Consider the following 27,443-nt stretch of genomic DNA (forward strand, 5'->3'; position numbering starts at 1 on the left):
GGTGGGTGGGTGGAAAATAGCATACTGGTAGGTCACAAAATGAGCACTGGTGCGTGTCGCATCATCTTATTTTGTGCCTGATAAAAGCCTTTTTGGTATTTGGCCCCTGGAATAGCTCTCACCTGTCTAAAGGACGTCTAATAAGCAGTTGCTATTCATCTTTAAGGAAGGGTGAGTTTTGCCTGAAAACAAGAACTGGGCCAGGAATACGTAACGGAGTCAAGCGAGAGAGCTTCCTCGCACGATCTCTCTATAGGCAACTGGAGACCAGGAAACAAGGCAGGCTGCAGGTGGGGTCATGATTCCCATTATTCAATCCAGTGGGATTTCCTTAGGAAAAGGAAGACTCGGCTGCTAACCCTTTCCTGGCATTCTTCAAAAGGACCATACTGGTTGGGGGATCCCAGAAGCTGATGTCCCCACCGCTGCAGTTGATCAAATTGGGGAGTCTGGATTAGGACACCTTGACTGGTTCTTACAAGTATTTCACCTCCTGATCGCCTTTAAGACCTTGGAGGCCGAGTCAATCTATTGGTCAGTACTTCGTTGCCCATCTGGCTGTGGAGCATCTTCCTTGAGTGAAGCTATGCCTGGGCATTGTTCAAGATTGAGGTTCTGATGACAGCCCCCAAAGCCCAGAGCAGGACAGTCAAAGCTCCTACAGCGGCAAATGATGTCTTATCCTGGTCAGCCAATCTCTTGCTGGACAGCTCCTCTGGAGCTTTGACCACTGAACTGCTGGACAGCTCCCCAAAAACAATTGGGGAGTCTCCTTCCGCCTCTCCCAAAGGCATCCAGGCTACAATCTCATCCCAGAAGAACTGCAAAAACTGCACCCTTGTTTGCTCTAGTTTTATTGGGCCAAATGAAGTTATTTCCAACCATAGGTTAAGAATTCCTGCTTCTCCATGGACCAACATGATTGCCCTTGCTTTCAAAAAAGTTCTGCATTCAACATCCAGGGTGGTTTCTACACAAATTTTACCCCGCGATGGTTCAGCTCCATCGTGATACCACACAACCAGGCATAATGGTCTTGGAGATGGAGCCGCCTTCCATGGGAAGGGCCCTTCAGTTGCTTCTTCCGAAGAGGAAGGATGAGCAATGAAACCGGAAGCTCATGTTTACTGCTCTTTAACCTCAGTACCCAGATCCCTCCTAAGGGAGCATCGTCCACAGAGGATGAATTAAAAGCATGTGTTTATTCCCCCGTGGTTAGGACAGGCCACTGATTCTGGAACGGCTCCAGGCTGGAATCAACCCTCGATCAGCGTCCACTCCTCCTTCTCCCATGGGACTCCTCTTGTTGCTCCTCTGCCAGAGCAAACAGGCCCCCTGAAGCCCCCCCCCCGGGCTCCAGGGACAGCGACATCGCCTGGGTGTTCATTAGCATTCAGGACGGTCCCTTCACACGTCTCCCCCGAGGAGGTTCAGCCGGGCAGCAATTTCTCACTCCAGCCAGAGGGAAGGTTGATGAAGGAGTCCTGACTTGGATGGCAGAGCAGAGACAAGGCGAGAGGCCCCAGCTGGCTCAAAGGGCAAGGAGGCCGTGGCAGGCGATGCGTCGGACTCACCTCATCAAACCTTATTCTCTCATTTTCACCATTCAGATTTGTTGGAATGCAGTTCCCATAATCCAGCAGCTCTTTTGAGAGTTTTAATCTAAAGGTTACCATTCAGGAAATGAAATAAACTCATCAAGAGCCCTACAGACCGAACAACGGTTGCTGTCATCTTTGACATCATCCGTCTTCACATTTTCATTCGATTAATGTTTGTCAAGGAGGAGTGAACCGCAGAGAGTCCAGATTCCTGCTTTACTGACTCAGAATCATCTAAGGAGCTCTCAAAAAAAATGACAATAAGTCTTGGAAAGCCCACGTTTGACTCTGGCTAGAAGGGTGATTAAATATAACAAGAGAAATAAAGGAGGGGGTTTAGTCCCCTCACTCCTTAATGGATGTTGTGCACTGAATAAGACAGAGCTGAGATATATTCTGGCTAGTGAGATTATTTTTCTTAATTTTTCCTTTTTTCTGAGACAATAACCGCCCTAGACATTCAGGAGACCACTAAACTGATCACTGCCAAGGGAGTGAACTTGGGGAAGGCAGCTTACCCCTTGCACACAGTAATCATCCATTTGGGGACTGGGGAGAGCTGGTGCCCAGGAGAAGCCGCAGTGACATCATCTCCGTGTGTCATGATGTCACTGCACAAACGATGATGTCATTCGGAGGAGACTGCCGGTTCCCGGCTCCTCCTGTTTCTCCTTCCACCCACCTGCTCGCTGTCTGATAGCTCTCCTCCCGAAAATGATTCCTACAAATAATTTTCCATGAAATGAATTTGCTGGGAAGCAGCTTTAAAGTGCTCCCAAAAGCAATTTACCTAAGATGATTTTCAATCTCCAGTCCAACTGTGAGGACGGAGGGAAAGGAAAGATTAAAAATAAAAACGAGCTTTTCTAAAATCCCATGTAGCTCATGTACAACGGAGTAGTCTTTATCTCTGCAGACAGCTGTGTTGACAGGCGAAAAGGAGGGTCGGCATCCCAAATTTACAGCTGGTCGGTTTCAAGTTCAAGCTAATTTAGCTTTCTGAGCTGGGCTCTACTTACACAGAAAATTATCCAGGAATTCGCCTGCGACATTTTGGAGAGAGTACCAAAATCCCTCCAGTTGGTTAGCCAGCTCTAGCAAATACAGACAGGGGGCTTGAGAGCATCTTAGCAGCTTTCCCTGGGATTTTGGGGTCCTGTGCTGTTTTTAAATCCTTGGGTGGGACTTTATTTTTGATATACCCCTTTGGCTGTTTTAAATAGAAAAGTGAGAATAGAAATATTTCCATAATATTATTATTACCAACTTCCAATATTTCACAGTTGAAAGAGAAATGTAGGTAATGATAACAAACATTCCCTCCAGCTGCCTCTCTTTTAAAAATAAACATAATTAACTTTTTTTTAAAAGTGTGTTTATGATGAATCTAGTTGGGAATCTGCTTCGATGCAGCTGGGAAACAACTGAGCAACTTAGCCGTAATCTATGTCAGTGTTTTTGCTCAACCTGGGCCACCTTTAAATTACATGGACTTCAACTCCCAGAATTCTCCAGCCAGCATGGAGAAGTTGGTTGGGGAATGCTGGGAGCTGAAATCCATACGTCTGAAAGGGCCCAAGACTGAGAAACGCTGCACTATCCAGAAAGCACGACTATTCAGTGGTGGGATTCAAACTTTTTTGGCTACCGGTTCTGTGGACGTGGCTTGGTGGGCGTGGCAGGGGAAGGAGACTGTGAAATCCCCAGTCAGAGGTGGGATTTGCCGGTTCTCCAAACTACTCAAAATTTCCGCTACTGGTTCTCCAGAACCGGCAGAACTTGCTGAATCCCACCTCTGCTACTATTATGATATAGCCAACAAGAAAGAGACTAATTTGATGTTTGAAGAATTATTATCTATTATCATCTGCCAATGAGAAGCTAGCCCTGAGCCTTCGTCATTGGGCCCATGGGGGGCGGGGGGGGGGGGGAAGAGATAAGCAAAGAATGTTCTGGAATCTACAAAAGCAACATTGGCCAAGAACTGATATTCTTACACCAAGTACATTTATCGCCACAAGTCCAGAATTCCCAATATATTGCTTACTCCTCTTTCCAAGATTAACCAATGGCCTCCTGATTGATCACTTGCTGTTTCCTTTGGCAGCCCATAAAGCATCATTGATAAAGGTTCTCCCTCAAGGTTTCAAGACAGTATTGCTTTTGCGGCTCTCACTTTTGATAATTAATCTCCATTTCTGTCTCCTGCTGAGGCTGGCTGCACCAGCAAGCTGCATGCTAATTCTCCCCCACTCACTTGGAGGCTGGGGGGCTGGGGAGGGGGCAGGGGGGGGCTCTTGCTACCGAAAAAAGACACGGATTCATTTCTGGAATGTCTCAAAGGGCCATTGAGCTCCATCTGACCAAATGCTTGGTTGCCAGTTCCACCCGGCTCAGCTCCTGCACCTCATTCTCAACTTCCTCATCATGAAGTCAAGGAGAATCGGAGCTGCTTAAATTGTTAATCTCAGCGATTGAAACCTTGGTACAAAAAAAAAATTTCCTCGTACAGCTTTATCTTCTACTCCAGTCTCATCAGTGGAGAAAATGGGTCACTTACCCATCAGGTTGCCAGTTTCTTGTGCTGCGTCATGTTCACAGAAGTTCACGGGTGCATCGCTTCCATTTAGAGGAGGATGTGTGAACATATTTCCTCTCAAATATGCATTTATAAAAGCATCTGAAGGGACCAGACCTCCTGCGCCTTTCAGAGATGTTTCCTTAGCTAAACGGAGAAGGAACCACAGGTGGGCAAAAAAAAAAGCCCCCCCTTCTGGCTCTCAGCTTAGCTTCCAGGGACCCCCAGGACAGAAAGAACGGGGGGCGGGGGGACGGACACAGCCCAGCCCCTACTAGAGAGTTGAGGTCAGAACACAACACGCTGGACATTTGGAGAACAAAACGTTTGGAGAAGGAAGCCATTCCAGAGGCCCTTTTCCCTGACCCCACCCTGGTTTTGCAGGAATGGGAGAGAGATCGTGTGATCACCCAGAATAGATCTTCAGGTCAAGGGAAGAAGATGGATCCCTGGTCCACTGGGTCTGTTCTCCTGATTTGGATCATCACCCAGTCACCGCGGAGTTTATCGTTTCCTTCCAAAGAAATTGGCTGCTCCGTCTAGTCGCTCTCTTAATAAATTTCCAACGCTTATGGCATCCTGCTGCTAAAAATTAACCTCTGGCCTCAAGTGAGCTTCTACATGAATTCAGATAAGGATCACCTGCATAAAAACGAGATGTTCTCTGCTCCCAGTTATTAGTCATGAATGAAGAGAAAAAATCTGCCTCTTCCACTTCTGGGAGATTTTTATTTTATTTTTATTTTATTTGGTTTGTCAATCGCTTACAAGATAATAGGTATAAGTATAAATATAGCTATGAATACATGGATACATATAAGAAAAATAAAAGAAACAATAGGACAGGGATGGTAGGCACGTAGGTGCGCTTATGCACGCTCCCTTCAGACCTCCTAGGAAAGGGGTGAGGTCAATAGGAGACAGTCTAAGGTTAAAGTTTTTGGGGTTTGGGGAAGAAACCACAGAGTCGGGTAGAGGATTCCAGACATTGACCACTCTGGTGCTGAAGTCGTATTTCCTGCAATCCAGTTTGGTGCGGTTAACCCTGAGTTTGTATCTATTGTTCGCTCTTGTATTGTTATGGTTGAAGCTGAAGTATTCATTGACAGGTAGGATATTGCAATGTATGATTTTATATACTATACTTAGATCGGACCAAAGGTGTCATAGTTCTGAGTTTTCTAAATCTTGAGTTTCAAGTCTAGCGGTATAAAGTATTCTGCAATGAGTAGAGGAGCGGAGAACCCTTCTTGTGAAATATTTCTGGACTTTCTCCACTGTGTTAATATCAGATACGTAATGATTTGGAGAAAATATATGATGGATGGAGAGGCCACGTTTGAAGGTTTCTTACAGCTGGAGATGACTGGGGGACAAGGTGGAGAGGTTACCCCGGGGAGAGCTGGGAGGTGGATCTTGCTTTGATTCCAGGTTGTTCTCCTCCAACCCACGTGAAGGTGGCAAGTCCACCAGGACCTGATCGCTCATCACCACTGCACCCCAACATCTGCTGATGGTCACCCAACCTCTCTGTATGAGAGGAGGCCCTCATCCAAGGGGTGGAGAAACATACCAAAGATGGGTAGAGGACACTGAAAGGGCAGTAAGTGGACCTCCACCTCACGGGTAGTTTGTGACTCAGGTCTCCTTCCTTCTCCTCCTCTGGTGTTCTGACCCAAACCCTTTTCCCATGAAACAAACATGAACCAAAGGGAACAGAAACCTTTTAATGATTCTTATGAATCCCCGGTTAAAAGTGCTGCAAACTAATTAACTATGATAAGCACCAGCCTCACCAAAACTCTGCGAGGCTGTCAAGAATCACAGGTAAGAAATATTTCACAACACAGGAGTCTTCAAATACCAACTAAGATACTGCAATGTCCACGAGGCTGAGCTTCAAAACGTCTTTGCTTTCTGCAAAGAACATTCATTCACAGCTGGCTTTTATCTTTTTGAAGGAGGGGCCATTACCTTGCAGCCTTACTCTCAAGTCGCCCATGCTGCTGCAGCTGCTCTTTCCTATGAGCAACCCTGCACGCACACGCACTTGGCACAGGCTCCTCGGGGGCCTCTTCATCACTGCCGCCATCCCCCACAATCTCTGAAGGTAGCAGTCCACCCCTTGATGGTCCTGGGCCCTCATATGAGTCCTTGCTCTCCTCAGCTGTCCACACCTGCTGCCAGCTAACCACAACATCTGGTCCTGATGGCTCTCCTTCTCCTTTGGTCCTCAAAATGGAGGTTTGGGGGATTACTCAGACTCCAAACCAGAGGTGGATATTCAACAGGTTCCGACCAGTTCTGGAGAACCAGTAGCGGAAATTTTGAGTATAAGCTGGGTGGGGGGCTACATTCTTGCTTAGGTTTCTATCCTATGCTATGCGCAGCTGCAACCTTTTATCAAACTATGTCAAGGTCAAGGGACAGAGGCCTCATCACCACCTGGAGATGCCCACGTGATGATTGATCTACACAACTTTTAATTGGATGAGCCAATTGAACTATTGGGGGTGGGAATGTGGCCATTACTTTTTATAGGTGATTTACGTGCCCATTTTCTCCGATTCAGAATTCTTTTGTTGCTACCACTTGATTTCCAGTAAAAGATACCTTTTCTCTGATTAAAGGAGTCTAAGTATTTCTTTCTTGGATTTTGAATGGAGCCCCAGCTGACACACCCACCAAGCCACGCCCACAGAACTGGTGGTAAAAAAAATGGAATCCGCCCCCACTGCCCCAAAGGCCCCTGTTATGCCCCTGGGGGAGCGGGCACTGAGCATCCCCGACTGGCAGCTCTTGGCTTCCCTGCGAGGAATCCGTAGCGTGGCCCTCGCTTTACTATCTCCACGGCGGGGCCGAAGAACCATCCCCACCCCTAGAAAGAAAGAAGGGGGACCAGGAGGCAGGCAGAGAATTCCATGCCCAGATGGCAGCAAAATGAGTCAGGGCTGACATGAGGCTGACAGGCAAAGCGGCACTCGCATCCTGCTAGCAGACGGGAGGTGCATGCCAACGAATGCAAAGGGACGTACCACGGGGGAGGCATCCAGGCCCAGGAGAGGTCGGACTTTGGTGGTGGACGTGCCCCCTTCATGAGAGAATTCCCCCCCTCCCCCCATAACAAGATGGAGCCCAGAGCGATGGGGTGGAGGGGTGGGGAGCTGCCCGTCCCTGAGACGGAAACGAAGATATTATTCTAAAGCTTTTCTTCCCTTGATGATTCTTTCACATTCCACTGATTGCTTTGGTTTCTGCAGCTACAAGTCACCGCAAATGATTAATCACCAACTAGTTTTTTTTTTTCTGCATGGAGAGATTCCACTTTCTCCTTCTTCCATCTCCCCGGCCATTAATATTCATCCCAGCCCCCGAAGGTTTCCCTCTTCCCATTCAGCTCGGCTGGCTTGCAAGTCACGGATGGGAGACAGCCAGCTGTTTACCTAGGGTGAAGAAATGGGACCGGGGAAGGAAGGAAGGAAGGAAGGAAGGAAGGAAGGAAGGAAGGAAGGAAGGAAGGAAGGAAGGAAGGAAGGAAGGAAGGAAGTCTGTAAACACTACAGTATGAAGCAGTGCTAGTGCTAAGTTCAAAGGAAGAAGGAAGGAAGGAGGCAGGGAGGGAGGGAAGGAAGGAAGGAAGGAAGGAAGGAAGGAAGGAAGGAAGGAAGGAAGGAAGGAAGGAAGGAAGGAAGTCTGTAAACACTACAGTATGAAGAAGTGCTAGTGCTAAGTTCAAAGGAAGAAGGAAGGAAGGAGGAAGGAAGGAAGGAAGGAAGGAAGGAAGGAAGGAAGGGAGCCTCAGCCCTATAATAGCCTGGCTACCACCTGGGCTGCCGCTGTGGGTGCTGCTTTTCAGCTGCACCATCACACCGTTTGTGCGAGCAGGAGCCCCGCATACACACAAACACACAGCAGCAGCAGCAAGAAGGGTTTAGGAAGGGCTACCAGGAAAAACTGAGGAGAAGGAAACTGAATAACCTCCCCTGCTGTCTTGTGAAAGCCAAATCGGTAACTCGCTGTGATCCCTGAAGAATTAAGTGGGTGTAGAGAGAACCCAAGCCAGAAAAGAGGAAGGGGAAAGAGGCTGCATGAAACATGGGGAGGGGTCCTCCTGGCCCCAAGGAGACAAAACTAGGGTGGGAGTAGCACCGCTGAGAGCCCCAGGGCAGTGCCCACCGCTCTCACCAAGCGCGCCTCCCTGTCTTCTGCACTTCCTTGAGGGGGGAGGACCAGATTCTAAGGGGAAAAGGAGGTTTCGTTTGCCTCCCCGCTTTAAGCTCTCAAACTAGCCCCCCTGCCCTGCCGCCCCCTCCATCTGCTCTTCCTGCAGTGCCTGCAATCCAGGAGAAGGAGCCCCCTGCCCCCAAAGCCATGGGGTGGGGGGTGGGGGGGTCAGGGGTGGCCAGGCAGGATTCCTGGAGCCCGCAGGGATCACCTTTGGTGTGGCAATTGCTCTGATTGAATCTCAGAACGGGATTAAGTGTTTAATCTGAATAATCAGATCAGCTGCTTTGGAATCGATGGGGAAAATTGAATCAGCCTGGCTTGCCACCCTGAATCAGAGCATCAAATCTAATCGGCTGAGCTTTCTGAATTAAATCTGAGCCATCAAATCAGATCCAATCAACAGCTGGCGTTGGATCAGCGCTGATCTGCATCTCCCTAGCCCTGAAGGCCGGAGGGTCCTCCCTCTCCCAGGTGAATTGCACGTCGCTCAAAATCAGGATTTGCCGTGATTTGATAACCAGCCGGGGTCTCCTTTGGCACAGAAACCTGCTTGCTAATCCCCTGGCCCGGGACCCCAAACCCAACACCTCCAGACCTTCAGGGCTGATCCTGTGTCCTGTGCGAGATCTCTTCTTTCAGGAAACTCTTGTGAAGGAATCTCAGGCCTTGAGGAAGAAGGCAGGTCCTCTCGGCTGGACGAAGGTCCTGGGGAATCTACCGGAGGTCCTTCTGCTACCTCCAGAGCTTTTCTCTCCTCCAGCTGAGCCAAGATTATTCCATCCGCCTGCCCCACCAGCCGCACTTTCACTGGTCACCCAGGAGGAGCCCATGGAAGGAGCCCTCTTGGCTCTTTCGGAACCAATGATCCTCCGGTCCGACTTCAGCAGAAGTCAACGGGCATCACAGGCCAGACCTTTAACAACTGGTTACGTGGGCGTGGCTTAGTTGGTGGGCGTGGCTTGGTGGTCATGTGACTGGCTGGGCGTGGCCAGCTCAACATCACTCACATCGAGGCACGCATCTCCTCGCCTGGCCTCTCATGACTGTGGGGATGCTGCAACAGTCGCAAGTGTGAAAAATGGTCATAAGTCACTTTTTTCAGTGCCATTGTAACTTTGAATGGTCACTCCACACAAGCAAAGTACCAGCAAAGGAGGGGAAAAAAACTCCAGAGACGTTCCAGAGACAGGGAGTCTAGTCCTGCCAAGAATGTAATAAGGGTTAACGGAGAGGCAGTTTCCGTAAGCAACACCAGAATGTTTCCTTCCTGCCTTCCTGACAGGATTAGGCCAGGAATTTCTTCCAACAACTGGTTCTCCGAACTGCTTAGACTGTTAACAACAGGTTCTAGCGAATAGGTGCAAACTGTTAGAATCCCACCCCTGGCTCAGAGGTCACCAAACTTGGCCACTTTAAGACTTGTGGACCTCATAGTTCATAATAAACAATGATAAATAATAATTGGCAAGTATTCCTTGTCTCTTGTAGATAACATATTAATTAATAAGTAACACATGTTACTCTACTATTACTACTGGATTATAACTGTATTATTTAATCAATAGAACCTTCACAATGTTTATGTATTAGAGGAGAAGCTTGAAACTCCCAGAATTCTCCAGCCAGCTATGCCTGCTTTTTCTCAACCTCCTAAAGTGGAGAGAGATTGCAGAGGAAGGGATCGCAAGAGAGTGAGCTCTGCTGGCTGGAGAATTCTGGGAGTTGAAGTCCACAAAGCCTTAAAGTGGCCAAGCTTGGAAACCTCTGGCCTAGCTGAATAAACCAATTTGCTTAATGAAATTCCACCACTCGGGCTCTGAATGGGAGGGCCTGAGGAATTAAAACAGAGGCTGAAGAAGCAATTGTGCCAGCACAATATCCTTTCATTTCGACACACGGCTGCCCTTCGAGGGCCTCTTTTCCCTTTACTGACTGAATTTGCATTGCAGCTCCATTTAAGGCAATCACTCGAAGGGAATTTCGTTTGACTTTGGAAGGCGCCACGCAAACGGCCACCACCGCATTTGCCTCTTTCGCTAAAGCTCTTAGGCGGAGGCTTCTGGGTGGAGGCACCACGCAGCAGGCAGAAGAGGGCGAACTCTCTCTTCAACAAAGATGGGAAGCAGGTCTGGCTCCAGGTGGCTTGTGGAGGGTCTTCGGGAGGGGGCAGGCGGGGAGGGAGGAGGTAGGAAGGTCTGCCAGGGGAGGGGAGGGGGGAGGGAAGGGAGGAAGCCACTGGACCGAATGGAGAAGATCCCAGAAGACCACAAAGGGCTGTGCAAAAAGAAGACCCCTCAAGGCATAAATCGGTGCCCTTCAGCCCCTGCACGCAACTACCCGGCTGCAAGTGAAGAGCCAGGTCTGGGTCTCTTGGCTCCATAAATGGACCTAAAATGGACACCTAACATCAAAAATGCCATCAAAAAAGCAGAACAAAGAATGTTCTTTCTGTGTGCCAACTCAGGAAGCTCAAACTGCCCAAGGAGCTGCTGATCCAGTTCTACAGAGGAATTATTGAGTCTGTCATCTGCACCTCTATAACTGTCTGGTTTGGTTCTGCAACCCAACAGCACAGACACAGACTTCAGAGAGTAATTAGGACTGTAGAAAAAAACAATTACTACCAACTTGCCTTCAATCAAGGACCTGGATACTGCAGGAGTCAAAAAGAGGGCTGTGAAAATATCTACAGACCCCTCACATCCTGGACATAAACTGTTTCAACTCCCACCCTCAAAACGAGGCTATAGAGCCCTGCACACCAGAACAACTAGACAAGGGGAGTTTTTTTCCCCAAAGCCATCCCTCTGCTAAACAAATAATTCCCTCAACACTGTCCAACTATTTACAAAGTCTGCACTACTATTAATCTTCTCATCCCTCCTTATCACCCATCCCCTCCCACTTGTGACGGTAGGGCTGTAACTTTGTCGTTTGTATCCTTACGATTTATATGGACTGTTTCCTAGTATGATTTGATTGCTTATTGTATCCAAGGACTATCATATCATTCTTGACTCTTGACGTACCTTTACTTTTATGTGCACTGAGAACATTTGCACCAAGACAAATTCCTTGTGTGCCCAATCACACTTGGCAACAAAGAATTCTATTCTATTCTATTCTATTCTATTCTATTCTATTCTATTCTATTCGGCAGCGCAGTTGCCCCCCCTCAAAGCATCAAGGGTGGATTGGGCCCACCTTGTCACGACCCCCTTTCTAATGGGACTTCAACCAGCAAAGAGGTGGTGGAAACGCATATCGAACACTTGTTGGGGTTGCAGCCCTGCACAATTCACACCACCACATCTCCAGCCCTAGGAAAGGCAGCCGCATCCAAGGACCGTCTACATACCCACGTGGGAGCCTCAATCCAAAGCTTTGCTTAAAGCACCAGCTGGTTTTCTTTCACACAGAGAGAAACTCCGAGGCCTGGAACATAAGGCTCCGTTAATTAACCGATATTTAAGCAGAGATAATTGTAAGAGTGGCAGCCATACGGCGGGGGAAGAACAGACCAAGAAGGATTTGCATGAGAGGTCGGAGTTCGTAAAGGCCGACCGGCTCAACCAGAATCAGCTTCTTGGAGCCAGTGTAGAGTTCCACTGCGCTGTCCTCACAGCTGTTGGGGGGCTGCCTGGTGTCTCCCCATCTGCACTTCAGAATTGAACCCAAATGTCTAAAAACTGTTTCTTAGATGCCGTTTCAAAACGAAATCCAACAACGTTCCAGATCTCTGCTTGGCTTCATCACCGACATATCAACGCCCGCATTTATTCTCTAGCCAAGTCCTACCCAGGATGGCTTTTAGGGGAACATCAAACACTCCCGGCTGACGCCCCAGGTGGCCAGGCAGGGACTGAAGCGAAGACCAGGGGAGCCGTTGAAGCTTTGCACTCCAGCTCTTAGCTTCTCAACTATGGACACCTTTCAAGGAAGAGGAAGGTTGGCCTGGAGGCCCCAATACCTGCCCTCCTGCCCACCAGGCAACCCCCAAAACTGCAGGGCAGACCCAGTCTATGTGGGGCGCAAGTGTTGCCTGCAATTAAAAGCCTCCTTCCTTCAAAGAGGGGAAGGGAAAACATTGACAAAAGAAAGACCCAACCCAAATATGTGTCACCCGTTTCCAAGCAGGCCCGCGCCCACTGGCTCCTGCAAGGAAGGCGACCCTGGCGTGGCTCTTTCGATCCACGGACAGTGAATAATTCACAGCCCCCAAAGAGCAGGTGTGCTCCCATCTCCTGCCTTCTAGGCGGGGAAGTCATCCTCCAAACGCAAACACCTGCATAGATTAGATCCGCCTCCCTCCCCTTCTCAGGGGAGTGCAACTGGAGAATTTCAACGGAGGAGGAAGGAGAGGCAAAGTTTCAGAGTTTGGGGCTTTCTCGGGGAGCCTCTTCCCCAGGCTGGCCCCTAGGACACAGCGGACCTGGGCTAAGGAGGATGGGCCTTGTAACCCCTGGCATCTGGGCAGAGCACTAGGAGTAGGACCCGATTAAAGGGCAGATTTTATGGCAGCTCAGCCTGCAGGAGAGCACTGCCTAAAATACTGCCCTCCCCTCGGGGACCTTTCCCCCCTCCCTCTCCAATTGCCTTGCGAAGGATTACAGGCCAATGAATCCAAACTCCGGGTCCTTCACAAAGCCAAGGTGGGCATAGGAAGCCCAGAGGGACTCCACAAACACAGACACACACACATATGCACACACACCCCCCTCTCCCAACAATCGCCAGTCAGCTTCAACCTTGGGGGGGGGGGAAGCTGCTGCAAGCGGGGGGGGGCAGCAACTCCAGAGAAAACCATCTCCGCCGAGGAGGAGCAGGCGAGGAGGAGACCCTGGAGCCCAGGTCCAGCTGGGCTGAGAAGGGGGCTGCGGGCTGAGCAGCCCCCTCCGGCAAAGCCAAGCCGCTTTTAAGGCTTCTGTACAAATCGTCACCTTTTCTGAAATATGAGAAAAATTATGCGCAACCACCTGGCCTTCACACCCAGCCTGGGTTTTGGGGGAGAGGAGTTGTTGCACTCCTTGCCATGGTTATATTTGGCAGTCAAACACACACACACACACACGCACACACACAGAGTGCAGCCCAGTAAAGATGCCATATGTCTTGAAGAACATTTGGGGGGGGGGGGGCGGAGGGAAGGGTGCAGCTTTTACAAAACAGACCCAGTCCAATCTATTGGCTCCAATGAGGAGCCTTGATCACCGAGGAGGAAGTGCCCAACTGCCAGCCCTTTGAGGTAGGCCAAGTCAGGAAACGTGAAGCTGCTCCCCCCCCCAGGACCATTGCTTCAGATCGGGAAGCTGAGGACCTGAGGAAGGAGGCTGAGGAACACCCCTCCGAGCAGGGGTGTCCTGCCTTGGCCACTTTCAAATGATAGGGACAATGATGTCCCTCAACAGGACTTGGGTTCTAAGTCAAGACACTTTATTTCCTACTCCCAGGTGGGGCAGATCTTGACCCACTGATTTGGTTGGGGGGGGCTGAACGCAGGACCCGGGAAGACCACGGCTCTGGCCTGCAGGGCGGGGGGGGGCGTCAGGCGCTGTCTTATCCAACGACTATTCCATTGTCCCCTTTCGCCCCAGGTCCCCTGGGAGATTCACGAGGAGCCCCAGGCCCAACGGAGTGGAAGAAATACGAGGCTTCAGGAGAGCGGCCAATTTCGAAAACAGCCCTAAAGGAAATCGTGGTGTACAGTAATAAAATTAAGGAAACAGCTACGACGATAATCTGAGGCATTAAATGTAAATGCGGCTAATGGAATTCAGCAGGCTGAAGGGAGAACCGGAGTGAGTTATGGCCCTCGCGTCCCTCTCGTCCTGTGGCAGAAAATGCCAATGAAATCCTCCGTGCAAAGGAGGTGGGAGCCCTCAACCTTCATCAACCCCGAGAAGAGAGAGGCTGGCAGATTAGGAGAGTCAATTGACTCGCTCCCTACAAGGAGCCCTGTTTCTGCAAAATCCGGTCACACAATATACAGCCTTTGCAAAATACAGAGAAGATAAATGGACTAGGTGGGTGGATTTGAACGGCCTGCAGTGAAGAACTTGATCACTGATCCATCAATTCCTGGGGTCTCTTCAGTCCTTAAAAACGTGGAGCTTGAAGCTTGCTTTACCAAGAGAGTGGCCCAAGAGAAGGACCTCAAAGGAGAAAGTGCGTGGAGAAAGACTCAGGTCCAGTTGTGGAGTCTCTCTGGAGAAGGGGATGTCCGGTAGGCAGGCAAGAAGAAGTCAGTCTCTCTCTCTCTCTCTCTCTCTCCCTCCCTCCTCCTCTCTCTCTCTCTCTGGTGTGTTGAAGAAGCTAAAAGAGAAGACCACAGCAGCTTAAACAATGACAGCAAAGTAACATGCAGTCATTTCTACAAAATGCCTTTGTTACAAGAAGGCAACGGAGTCTGGGAGGTGGACCATCACATCTTGTCCTTTGGGGAAGTCATCTCCTCACTTGCACAAAGCAAATGGGCACCGAGGCAAAACCTCTCGTGTTTTTCTCCTGGATCAGCAATTCTAGACCTCGGAACTGGCCTTTCTGTGCACAATGTACCTTCAGCACAGAGGCTACCTTGTCTGGAGCCAAGGTGAACATCCCTCGAACAGAAGGCGGAAAAGCAAATGCAACGTGCTGAAGACCACAGGACTTGGAAGCCTATTTGAGCTGCAAGGAAACGTGAAGGAATCGGGGTGGAAGTGGCTTCCCAGCTCTGTAATTATTTCTTAAGTTTGAAACTTCTTTGAAATTAGATTGTAAATCTTGGAAGTTGACAAATTAGCCGGTTGGAACTTTCTGTACCAGAAAATGGGCATGTTCTGCATGCAAAAACCTTATCGCTCTCATAGGAATTTCTGAAGCTCCCTTCCAAAGGCTGGGAGCGAGAAAGCAAAACAATGAATGTCCAGCCACAGCAGTTGGAGGAGCTCCAGGTGGCAGAGGGAAGATATAAATTCAAAAGCCAGAGGAAAATTGCCAAATCTGCTCACGAAATAGACAAGAAAGAAGAGAAACAGGTTTCCTGGGACTGCAGGGTGGGGGGGACAAGGAGACTCCGCCTCCACTTTGCTGGCTGTCCGTTCCAGTGGTCGACTGACCGGCGACTGCAGGCCTTAAAGGGCTTCGTCTCAACCACGAGAGCAAGGCGACCAGGCACAACCTCTCGCTCAGAGGAAGGGAAGGGGCGGCCTTGACTAACTTTGCTTCGGGAAAGCGTTTCCCGCCCCCCCCCCCTCCGCAAGATGAGTGTCGGTTGGGTTTGTTTTGGGAAAGGGGCTTTGAAGGATGAAACCCAACCTCAATGTGAGACTCCCTTTCGTGCGTAACTGTCTTCTAGGATACGGCGGGCCTTCCCAACTGTTCTTGTGGAAGGCAGGTCAACCGGCGCGCTTCATTCAACTGTAATAGTCTCTTCATAATTTGGCCCCATCCGTTCCGTCCCTATAGCGCAGAGAGGCGGCCACCCCAAGGGCCAAGCTGGTGGCAAGGCCAAGACTGAGCTGGGCGTCCGAGGAGCGTTTCCAAAGAGCTCCTCCAGGCAGGTGAAGCCATGGAAACACCCAGAAACCCACCCAGGAGCAGCCGGTGGAGAGACCTGCCCAAGAAACGTACCTCTGGCTGCTGAACTGGCAGAACTCGGATGCTGCCAGTTGTCTGAACGTGCCAGATTTTCCCCCAGCCACCCTGGGGGTTGAAGTCCACCCAACTTGAAGTTGCCAAGGTGGAAGCACAGTGCTTAAAGCCAGATTTGGCTTCATGATTCTCACCTCTCTACACTACTGATTAATTAAATAGAGAGGTATTCTTCACCCACCCCAAATTATTCTGTTTCCGGTTAAAACAAGCCCCAGAATAGTTCTGATGAAAGCAAAAGTACAGCTGAAAGTCCACTTGAATCATATTTACTTCCTGTTGACCACTCATTGGAGAAGTTAAATGCATGTTACATTCTATAATTGCTCTATCTATAAGCTCCAGGATAGCAAATCAAAATAACAGATTTACACCTGTATGTTATGACTCCCCGGAGCCACAACACCTGTATATCTAGCTATTATTTTAAGCCATAGGATAGAAATTCTTCTGAAATGTACCGCCTTCTACTACGCTTTTCTTTAATGCCTTTTATCATCCTTTCTGCAGACAAAAATAGCACCACATTTTTTTAAAAAAAGATTTCAATTCCGAAAATTCCTTGCTCTTTGCATCCAGTTTTTGCTGCTTGATGGCAAAAACTGAACAGGAAAAATATCCACCTTCCAAGGTAATTAAAGAAATTCAACTGTGAAATGAAACTACCAGCATGGTGTCTGGTGACTAAATCTGATAATGTCATCTCTTACACAGAGAGAAAAAAAATCTAGACTGCCAGGAGATTTTATAACTTCAGAATATGCATAATTTTTAAAGGGAGTAAAACAATGATGGAAGTAATTGAGAGGAACTGCTTTGGACATGTAGCCACTGGACAAGACCCGCATCTACAGGTATCCTATCCCATCACACAGATAAGCAGACGGAGCAGAAGGATATCCTAAGGTCCACTCAACACTTCATCCCAGCATGTCTCTAAGGTGGGATAGACGTTCAACATTGCAGAAACGTTGGGTTGGCTTTGAAAGCATAACTTGGTTGAGCTCCACACCAGCAGAACACAAGTAAGAGGGACTGGATCCTTTGTGATCCAAACCAAGTTCTAACGCTGAAATTGCAAACGCCCAATTGTGCCCCGGATCTCTTTCTCCACCGATGGGTCTTATCGTATAAACCAGCTTTAAACTCAGGCGGCTCTTAGAACTTGGCCGAACTCAAAAGCGCAAGATGATAAGGAGGAAGCTAATTTTAGTAACTGCAGCTCCAAAAGTATTCAGATAACCCGCACTCCTGGCTCAGATAAGAACCACCAAGCATCACCTTCCATCACAATCTCTAGAGCATGAAAGGAAAACAGGATGACGTCCGTGAAGTCGGGGTGGGCTGGACCGAGAGGCGCCTGGCCACTTTGTTCATCAAGCGCAAAGCCTCCTCTCCAGGAATGGGAGCCCTCCTTCTCTAACACCCCCTACCCGGCTATGGTGCCTGGCAGAAGGCCGCCCACCCCTCGCCCTGTGAATCACCCGCATCCAGGGATCCGGAGGATGTCAAGGCCATCGGACATGCAAGCCGGAAGCCAAGAGGCAACGTGGGAAGAATAGCCAAGCGCGGAAAAGGGCAACCGAAAACCCAGCAGGCATAACCCTGGCTGTGAGCGATTTGCAAGTTTAGCGGGAATGGCCCCCCCGCTGCTCCGGCTCTGCAATTTGGCAGATGAAGCGGTGCCAGGTTGGAGGCGGCACCTTGACGCAAGAATTGTGCAGGAGCAGCCCAGCCAAGGCCTCCAATCAATCTCGGAGCACTTCCCTTTCTCCCTTTCCCACTTAACGTCTCACAGTTCTGGAAGCACCGAGCATGTCGGGTAATAGGCATTAACTTTTTTATATATATAAAAAAGTAAACCTATGCATTCCTTCAAAAACAGAATGTCCTTTCCCAACCAACTTGCATTATGCTCTGCTGATAAACTGGCAGGAGGGGTCGGGGAGACTTATGTCCTATTTCAGGAAATGCAGGCCTGGGAACTCTAAAAGTGTAAGGAACAATTAAAATTCTCTTTATTGCTTACTATAAAATAACCAGAAAGCTCCATCTCCTTGGTTACCTAGACATAAAAATAAGGCAAGTGAGAGATGGGGTGATGATAATAAGGCTTGAGCCTAAGGCTGGGGCTGCACCGTTAATCCTTTTGAAGATCTGGGGAAGGGGCAAGATAGAGGGTCTTCAGCCCATGGATTGGACACTGGGCTTTGGACCACCAGACGGTTATTCTTAAAACTATCCCTGCTACGAATATCCTGTCTCCGCATCCGAAGATAGAAAGTCTTTCCCCGAATGAGCTTGCATCCTTTTAGCCATCATGGTCGACATTTTGCTGGCCAGGGTGTGGGAAGAGGGAGGATGAAGTTGAGAAACGGCCGGCGGAGACGATCTTCAAACCCTGGACAACTCAGTGGGGCCCAAAAGCACGCAGGCTCCCCCATGAAATCTAACGCCCCCCTCCTGCTGTCTCCTGCTTGGCCCGGAGCTTCTGATCGGAGCCACAGCAAGTTGTTCTGGTCCGGGGCAACTAAAAGGAGTTTCTTCATCTCTGTCTGCTGTGTTTACACTGCAGCTTCATTTGGGTGTCATCCATCCGATGAGGTTCAGGGCAGAGCTGTCTTTGGGCTGTCAGAAGGAGGGGCCTGCGGTTTGTTTTCTTGTGCGTCTGTCTCCTCGTTATTCCAGTGCTTTTCTATCGCCAGCCTTGGATCGTGGTTAGGAGATACTTGCTATTTATGTCCTTATTTATTTATTCATGGCCATTTGTCATGGGGTTGGTCAGCTTCGGCTTCTTCTTCAAGGGTGGTGGGATTTGGGTGGCTTTGGACTCCAAGCGAGGGCAGTCTGTCCTTCGGGGCCCCAACCTTGACTTTTCGGGGCCCAAATCCGTTGCCATTAGTGATGGGGGCTCCGTTTCCTCTTTGGTTGCTTTCGTCTACAGCCCAAGATCTGCTTCTCCTCCGAGAGGAGAAGTAATGAATTCCAGCCTTTTTAGTTCAATGATTCCTAGAATGTCGACGCTCAGATTTGCCAGTCCTTCAAGTTTGCCTCGGTTTGCGGTTCCGACTTTCCCTTCATCAGAGGCAGACATAAATTTTCTAGATCAAGTATCCATTTGCCTCTGGCCACGTCAATCCAGCCACCCCAGAAGCTTCTCCAAGGCTCCTTGCACTCTGCCGGAGCTCCTGGGACGTTTTCCCACCTGGGAAGCCCTCAGCCCACCATCCTCCCTGGGCGTCTGAGCTGGAATGTATTGAGCTGGAATGAAGAAAACCTGGGCAGGCAGGAGGCACCTGAATGACTCCCAGAGGTTTTAGACCTCAGCAATCACAGTTCGGTGCCTCGGCTCGGCCAGCAAAGGCTCCTGGGAGCTGGAGGGCAAGGCAGAGCGCTAACCGGTGGAGGGATGGGATGTAGAAGCACCACACGCTCCCCCAGCCCAGCTTGTGGCTATGAAGCCCCTGGTTTAGAGGGAAGGAGAACAGCCAGGAACCCACCCAGCAGGGCTCCAGAGAGCAGGCGACGCCCTCCTGCCCCCCCACCCCCCCCCCAAAACCTCCTTTTTCCGCTGCTCTCCTGGCAAAACTCCTCCTTCCCAATCACGCTTCCCTCCTGGCGGCATCATTGTCGTCGTTGTCGCTCGCTCCACGGCAGCCCTGGGCCTGGAGGTGGCCCTGGGAGACCCCCAGCCCAGAGCGGCAAAGGCCATGCCCTTCCTTCTGTCCCAAGCTTCCTAGCCGGAGGGTCTCCCACCCACCCCCAATTAAGGCAGGAAGCTCCACTCCGCCCCCAGCCTCCGATGACAGGGAAGCCACTGGGTCTGCCACCCATTTTAAGAAGCCCGGCTGGTGTTTCTTTTTCTGGGCTTCACAAGGGGGGGAACCCAGAATTGCCCTTTAATGAGGGAGCAGCTGTGCCAAGAGGATCCTGCTGGGGACTCTCGGGCACACCCTCGGCCAAGGAGTGGAAAGACACACACACACACACCTGTATGGAAGTGCTTTGGGTGCCCTGCTCGGTTTGACCTTTCCACTCCCCACCCCCCCAGCTTTGAACCAGTGAACAGAAACGGTCTTTTGGGCAGCTCAGGAGGCCTCTCCACCCTCGTCCAGCCCCAGGGAGGGCAGCCTTGCCAGGGAAGGGCTGGAAAAGAGAGGGTCCCGCTCATCTCTTTCCCAGGTTCAGGCAAGGCGCAGCCACGATGCCCGGGCAAAGCAATTAGCGCCATCTGCTCGCCTCTTGCCAAGCTACCCAGGGCCTCCAGGAAGATGTGCTCGCGGGAGCGGGGGGGGGGGGGAGGTTTTTAAATGGTTGCCTGGGAGCTTTTGAGCACAAGCTCTTCTGCCATTAACAATTTGCTCAGACAGAAAATTCCCTGCAGGCAGAGAGCAGCGCGGGGGGCCGTCCGCTCATTCATCTCCTGCCCCTCTTGGGCAGACAGACGGTTAAGTAAATGTACAGCTGGAAGAAGATCGCCGCAGCGGTTTGCTCTCCCCAGGAAGCCACGGAGCAGCGACCACAACCTCCTCCTCGGCTCGTCCTTCCTTCGGGTTTGCCTTGAGAAACTCAAAGGCTGGACTCGGCAGCCCATGTGGCTGGGCAAGCGGCTGGAGGGCCCCCCTTTCAGGCAGCCGCTCAGATCGCATTTCCCAGGTGGGCTGGGAGGCGAGGGGCTCCCGCCACTTCCCCCCCTCCTCCTCCAGACCCTGAGCGAGGGGCTCTAATTGGTATTCCGCCCAAATCGGGCGACGGGAATAATGCAGCTCAGATGGAAACCAGATCAACGGGATTCCCACCGTTCCAGGCGTGAAAAGGCGTGAAAAGGCTCCTGCGAAAGGCGGCCCCGCTCCACGCCTCCCCACCAACCAACCCCCCAGAGGACAATTGGCATTTGTGCCTCAGGACAAGGCTCGCATTCATTCGGCTGCCCGTCTAGAGGAAGCCCCATTTCTCGGCCTTGACCAATTGGAGAAGCACAGTAACTAACGCGAGGGGTTGTTGCCGGGTTCGCCACCAATGGAAGTCTGACTGTAAATCAGAGCGTGTTGAATAGAAATTATCTGCATCGTTATTTGGGGCGTTGAGGCTGCTTGGAGGGGAACTGGCTAAGGAAGTGTTGGATTGCACAATGTGCTGCTCTTACCATAACTTGCCAAAAACTTTTCTGTTTCCCTGTCATCAAGTACGGAATGTACTGCAGGGTCTTCGACGCTGCTAAATATCTAGGCACACTAATCATGGAAAAGGATTTTTTTAAAAAACAAAATAAAACAACATAGCTTGCTGTTTCTTACGGCGCGACCAACCGAAGGCAGAGTGCTGGAGTTCTACAAACCTTGCAAACAATATTTTGGGGTCAGGGGTCTAAAAGGAAGGAAGGAAAGCGCTCCCAAGCACTCCAGCCTCCATGGTCTGGGAAGTGTCTGAGGAAATGTGTACACAACAGCCAGGCATCTGTCAGCGGGAGGGTGTCAGTCTGATCGCGGCCTGACATCTCCGCTCTCTCATCAAAGCCCATTAACCCACCTCGGCTTCTCCTTCCTTCCCTGACAAGCTGGATTCGCCTTTCTTTTCCCGCAAGGAAAGGCACGCCGGATTGCGGGGCTCACATTAGGAGGCTAACCCTAACCCCCTAATCAGTCTCCCACGTATAACCAAAGCACCCCAAAACATGGAGAGCCGGAGGAGGGCCCAGGAGGAGGGCAGGACATTGGGGGGGGGAGGGGAGATATCATCATTACAGAAGGAATCGATGACCTCCATGCACGGCCAGCCCTTGACCCAACTTCCAGCAGGACATAGTCCTGGGGAAGGAAAGGCAAGGAAAGGCAGACACAGACTCCAGAGAGTAATTAGAACTGCAGAAAAAACAATGGCTACCAACCTGCCTTCCATGGAGGAGGACCTGTATCCTGCACCCAGAGTCCAAAAGAGGGCTGTGAAAATATTTACAGACCCCTCACGTCCTGGACATAAACTATTTCAATTCCCACCCTCAAAAGATGCTATAGAGCCCTGCACAGAAGCACAACTAGACACAAGGACAGTTTTTTTCTCCGAACGCCATCACTCTGCTAAACAAATCATTCCCTCAACACTCATCAACTATTTACAAAGTCTGCACTACTATTACTGTTAATCTTCTCCTCACTCCTTATCACCCACCCCCTCCCACGTGTGACTGCATGACTGTAACTTTGTCCCTTGCATCCTTATGATGCTTATGAAAAAGACGTTGCCCCCGGGGGCACAAACAGGCCCCAGGGATGGTCCCGAAGGAGGCGAGACATTGGAACAATGAAGTATTGGCCCTAAAGGGGGAAACCTCCAAAACGGGCTTTAATTTGAAGCAGTGGGATCTTAGGGAAATAGTTGCCCCCTTTCAGGTGTCTCAGAAACTTCACCAGCAAACTGATCAACAGGCAGGAGGAAAGAGGACGTGTGCACACGAGATTGGCTTCCAAACCATTCCTCTAACTCAGGCAACCCAGCCAGAACTAAACCTGCCTTGCTCACTTCAATGCACTGCAGGGAAGAAATTCAGTCAGTATGCGTTAAAAATTCCCCCTGAAGGGGGGCAGTGCAAAAGCCACCAAGAGCCCTCATGGGGCCCAGGCCCTGGGATGCTGCCTGGGGAATTCTGCTGTTGAACACGTCTCACAGTTGCCAGGTTTGAAAAGCGCCACTCAGGGGACTGAAACCTGCATCAAAATGAGCCCACCTGTGCGGTTGGCTTCCTATCCACCTCCAGAATTCCCAGGGCTGGGAGAACCCGGCTCCTCCTCCTCTTCCTCCTCCTCCTCCTCCTCCTCATTATTTTCAGATGAGAAAATGCAAAGTGCTTATTTTACGATTGCTCAGTCAAGCTGAAGGCAGGGAATGCGAGCTGCCCTGAGCTGGAAGCAGATCTTTGGACGGCAGGTTTGTTCTCTCCGGCCAGTGCAAAAGGGGTTATTCTCTTGCTCTTCTGCTTAAGAGGATCCCGGAGGGCCCTTTTCTGACGAAAGTTGCGTTACTGGAAGCTGTCAGCCTTCATGCAGCTGCTTTCGAATGAAACGGGCTACCAGGTTCCTCTTGAACATTTCCTACTGTAGATGAATCCACCTCTCGCCCCCCCCACCCCCCCACCCCCAGGCCTTCTTCTACTGATTCCTGTCGCAGACCCACAAAATAAGACTTGCTGGGGCACAATTTTCAAGTTGGAGCCGTTTTGTAGGAAGGAGTCAAGAATTCTCTACTCCAGCAGAAGCCGAATCCGTGTTGCCAAACACCCACCAGCCTCTCATTAGCACCAAATTATGAAAGAGAATTCAATAGCCCAGCAAGCGCTGGCAGTTTCTAATTAGCAGCAATTATGGAGTACAATCGGGAAGATCAGAGTGATGATCAAAGGTACAGCAAGCACCGGAAGACGTAGAAGACACAAAAGCAATAGGACATCGCACCAAGTTTTGGGGAATAACAAGGCCGTTTTGGACCACAGGTTCTTGGTTGAATGAACGATGGAAGACTGAAGCGCAAAGAGAAAACAGGTATAGCAAAAAGGGGCATTTCTCAGGGACCAGAGCAAAGATGAGCAGAGCAAGAATTTCGAGTCGATTCAAGCAACACTGGAGATCCACCAAACTCTGCAGGTAATAATCCCCTAAATATCTCGGAGCTATCCGTCAACGCCCTGCTTAGGAGAACAACACCACCAGGTCCAAGAGTCCAGTCCCCTTCAGAAGGCCAGCTGTTCAGGAATGGACCAATTTTGGGTTCATTCATTTCTGTCTTTCCTTTCTCCACTGCTTGATGGCCACCATAAAACTGAAAGGGAGAGCCTGCTCTGGTGGACCTATGGTAACGTTCCGCCCTGAAATGCAGGTTCATGATAGCTGGCAAATTATCCCCCACCCCCGCGCCCTCCCCAATAGTGTTTTGTCCAATTCCAACCACAGCAAGAAGCATTTAGCCCTTTAGTGCTCCATCCTAGGACAGCCATTTTTTAAAAAGGAAAATCTAGCTCTGAAGCACATAGCTTTAGGAGAAACGTTTATTCCTCACAGCCCCAGATTTTTTTGGGGGGGGGGGAAATAGGATTTTACCTCTTTAGATTGTCCTCTGAACTGTTTCCTTTATGATTTTCACATCGGAGCTTTTTAAGCATTTCTTGATTTATTTTGTTGCGCTGTTAACTGATTTAACGGTCATGACCAGGGAAAGATAAGACTGAAATAAAAATGTAATGTCCCACAAGTTACCTTGCAAAATGCCCCCTTGGATCCGGCTCATATTTAAAGCTACAGTCAATCTCTATTCCCCAGCACAAAAAGTAGCATCAAAACCCCCTCAGATAAGTTTAAATATTCAAGAATTAATCCCAGAAGGTAGATTTAAAACCAAATTCTGTCAGCAGTAACTCTAAAGCCAACCAAGTACACACGGCCACCTTGGGACGGAGTGAACATGTTTAATTGGCCACCCTGTCAAGGGGCCTTCCAATCGATCGTCGGATCCCTTCTGCATCCAGCTTTCAACGGGGGGCCGTTGACTAAGAACCTTCCAGCCAAGCAAATCACATCAGCTGGGAGCGATCCTTGAAATGTCAGTCAGAGTTTGGTCAATGTCTTCCAAGCAAATGGGATCCCCAGCCCCACGGGCTCACCACCCGGCCCCAGGTGCAAAACGGAAAGACGGAAGGGCACGCACAGGAGTTGGTAAATCGCATGATTTAAAAGCTTTGGGGAGATTTCGGTGGACATGGAAGCACCGGTCTCTATTTACCCGCTTTCTCCTCGGACGTTCTCTCTCTTTCTGGTACCCTTCGAAGGGGTTGTTCCTCTGAGTTCAGACAAGGTGGAAAGGAGGTGCTCCCATGAAGTGCCCCTCTTTTCTCTCGGGGCTTCAGTGCCCACACATAGTTCAATCCCCCATCCAAGCAATTCCCAATCGTTAAGATGCGGGGTTCAAGGGACGAAGGCCCATAACTTAGGAGAGGGTCTGCCTGCCAAGGGAAGGTGGTTTAGGGGTCACTCTGCTCCTGGCTGGGTTTAACCATCATGCCAAGCCACCATCTTTGGATTCCAAATTAGGTCCGTGCTACAGACTGACATCCAACAAATAAATTAGCACAACATCTTGACTCAGTATCGACCGACTACTCTGGCAGCGTCCTCTGAAGTGGAGAAAGTGAGGTCAAAGACAGATTTTGCCCATTCTGGGACCTGAGCGTGCAAAGGGTCACTTAGCAAAGATTTATTTCACAGTTGATGTCACGGTGCTCGGCCGGAATACTGAGCAGCCCAGGAGCTCCTGAGGATCAGACCAGACAGAGCCTGCTCCACTCCGGGAGGCCAGGGCTTCTAGCGGAGAAGACTTGGCACCGCACTGAATGCAGCAGCCCACAGTGTTGTGCCAGCTGCTGTGCCAGCAAACCCAACCTGGTCACAGCAAAGGGAAGGCAGGGGGAACTCAACCACCAGGGTGTGCCAGGGATACAGAGCAGCTGAGGTTTAACCCCAAAAAAAACCCCAAGGGGTTTGCACTGCCCTTTTATCTACAGCAGGGGTCTCCAAACTTGGCAACTTTAAGACTTATGGACTTCAACTCCCAGAATTCCTCAGCCAGCATAGTTTACTCTCTTGCAATCCCTTCCTCTGAACTCTCTCCTCTTTGGAGAGGATAAGAGGAAAAGAAACAGACACGGCTGGCCGAGGAATTCTGGGAGTTGAAGTCCACAAGTCTTAAAGGGGCCACAGTGGGAGACCCCTAGTCTACAGGATTGCAGATGGAAAAGTTCTGGGTAGATCTGGGACCTACAAACTCAGGCCAGCCTTCCAGCCTGAGAAAGACCCCAGATTAGGTGCCCCCCCCAATCCTTCCCCTTGAAATCTGGGGAGGAGGGAGAGAGGGGTACGAGGGAGGCATTCCCGCCCCCACCCTTTTCATCTGCCCGGGTGCTTCCCAGAAATCCTCTCCTGCTTCAGAGCCCCCCGGGTCTCTGGTTCTTCTCCGGATGAAAGCAATGCGGGGGAAGGCTTCTAGAGATGGCCAGGACCTTCTAAATCCAGCTCATCAGAAGAAGGGGAGGAAGGGGCCCTGCTGCGAATCATGCAGTGAGCGGATATTTCCATGCCGGGAGTTTTTCGGTGCAGAAAAAGCCAAGGCAACCCACACATGAGCTTCCTGGGGGCTTCCACCCTTCGTGAAGTTCCCCCCACCCCAAAAAGGAGGGCTTCTGGCCATGAAGTCCAATCTTTGCGCAAGGCACCTGCGGGGCCTCTGTTCTGAAAGCGGGAAGCGCTGCAACCCGCTCCGTTGGCTGAAGCGTGCTAAATGCCAGGTTCAGACACCACGGAGGTTTAGAAAAGGCTTCAGATAAGCCGGCCATTCACTCGAGGCTGAATGCAGTAAGCCAGTTATCCAGACAATTTGTCTCAGGCCGGCTGCCAGCAGAAAATGGGGAGGAATTCAAACCCGGGATGTGCTTTATTTTCCTTTCGTTTTCTTTTTTTAGGGCCTTACAAGGTGGAACAATCCCAGCTTATCAAGGCTGCTGGAAACAGCATATTTCTTTTGACAAATAAACCGAGGCTCCTGTTTTTCTCTCTCCCCCAAATGCTCCAGAAATTTTATCCATTTCTGCAGCCGTCTTTCTGATCCACGTATTCAGAATCAGGCTCTTCTTCCGGGGGGAGCGGGGGGCAGGCTGCTGTCTGCCAACTTCCCAGCCCACATGCAGCAGGTCCAGGCTAGGCTGCGTCTGGCCCAAAGAGCTTGGCTTGGCTTGGCATGGGGGTGCCAACGGGAGCGTGGGTGCTTCATCAGTCAGCTGCGCCTGGCTACGGCCCCAACCTGTAAGGTGGGTCTCTTGGGAGTGAAACCCTGCTGTAACTTTGGAAACATCCATTAGAACCAGCCTGGATTCCTACACCAGGTGTGTGAAAGCCGGACTTCCCGACTCAAGCGGAAGGCAGCACCTGGAAAAAGGCACGAGGAGTTCAGCCCCAGGTCCGCCATAAGTGCCATGGTTCGCCGGGAGTTGCTAGAATTCTTTCGCCCATGGCTTCCTGGCTTTGCTTCCCTTAAAAACCCACAGGAGACGTTCCTGGATTCTGAGGACTTTGCCGAGCAGGCTCAGTTCCACTTGCCAGGAGATGCTGAGGGTAGAGAGCAAGGAAGGAAGGGGATGAATGAGACGGCCGCCCCTCCCAGGAGACGCCGCGAGGAGCCCCTTCGTAAAGAGAGTCACATCCCCGGGAGGGAAGGGGGTTAAGGGCTTCCCAAGGACTCCTGTCTCCGACCCAGGGAGGCAGCTGCCGTCACGGGGGACTCGGCGAGCATCCTCCCAGGGACCAGCTGCTCTCATGAGCTCCAGAGCTTCAAACCCAAAGGACCTCTCCATTCTGGGCCAGAGACGC

At 50.5% G+C, this 27,443-nt stretch overlaps 1 protein-coding gene across 4 annotated transcripts in view; it reads right to left on the reverse strand.

The window, feature by feature from the left end:
- HTR2C (5-hydroxytryptamine receptor 2C) overlaps positions 1–27,443 on the reverse strand; it is a 68,923-nt gene that overhangs the window by 22,778 nt on the left and 18,702 nt on the right. The window contains exon 1 of one of the 4 annotated variants that reach the window (XM_087941210.1): positions 1,575–1,660. The exons of the other annotated variants lie outside the window; for them this stretch is intronic. The gene's annotated coding sequence lies outside the window, so the exon portion shown is untranslated. Of the gene's footprint in view, positions 1–1,574; positions 1,661–27,443 lie in introns of those variants that run through there. 4 annotated transcript variants of the gene reach the window in all.

This window comes from Pseudonaja textilis, chromosome 12, assembly GCF_049901715.1.
Source record: "Pseudonaja textilis isolate UNSWEBS1 chromosome 12, rPseTex1.2, whole genome shotgun sequence".
NCBI lineage: Eukaryota > Metazoa > Chordata > Lepidosauria > Squamata > Elapidae > Pseudonaja > Pseudonaja textilis.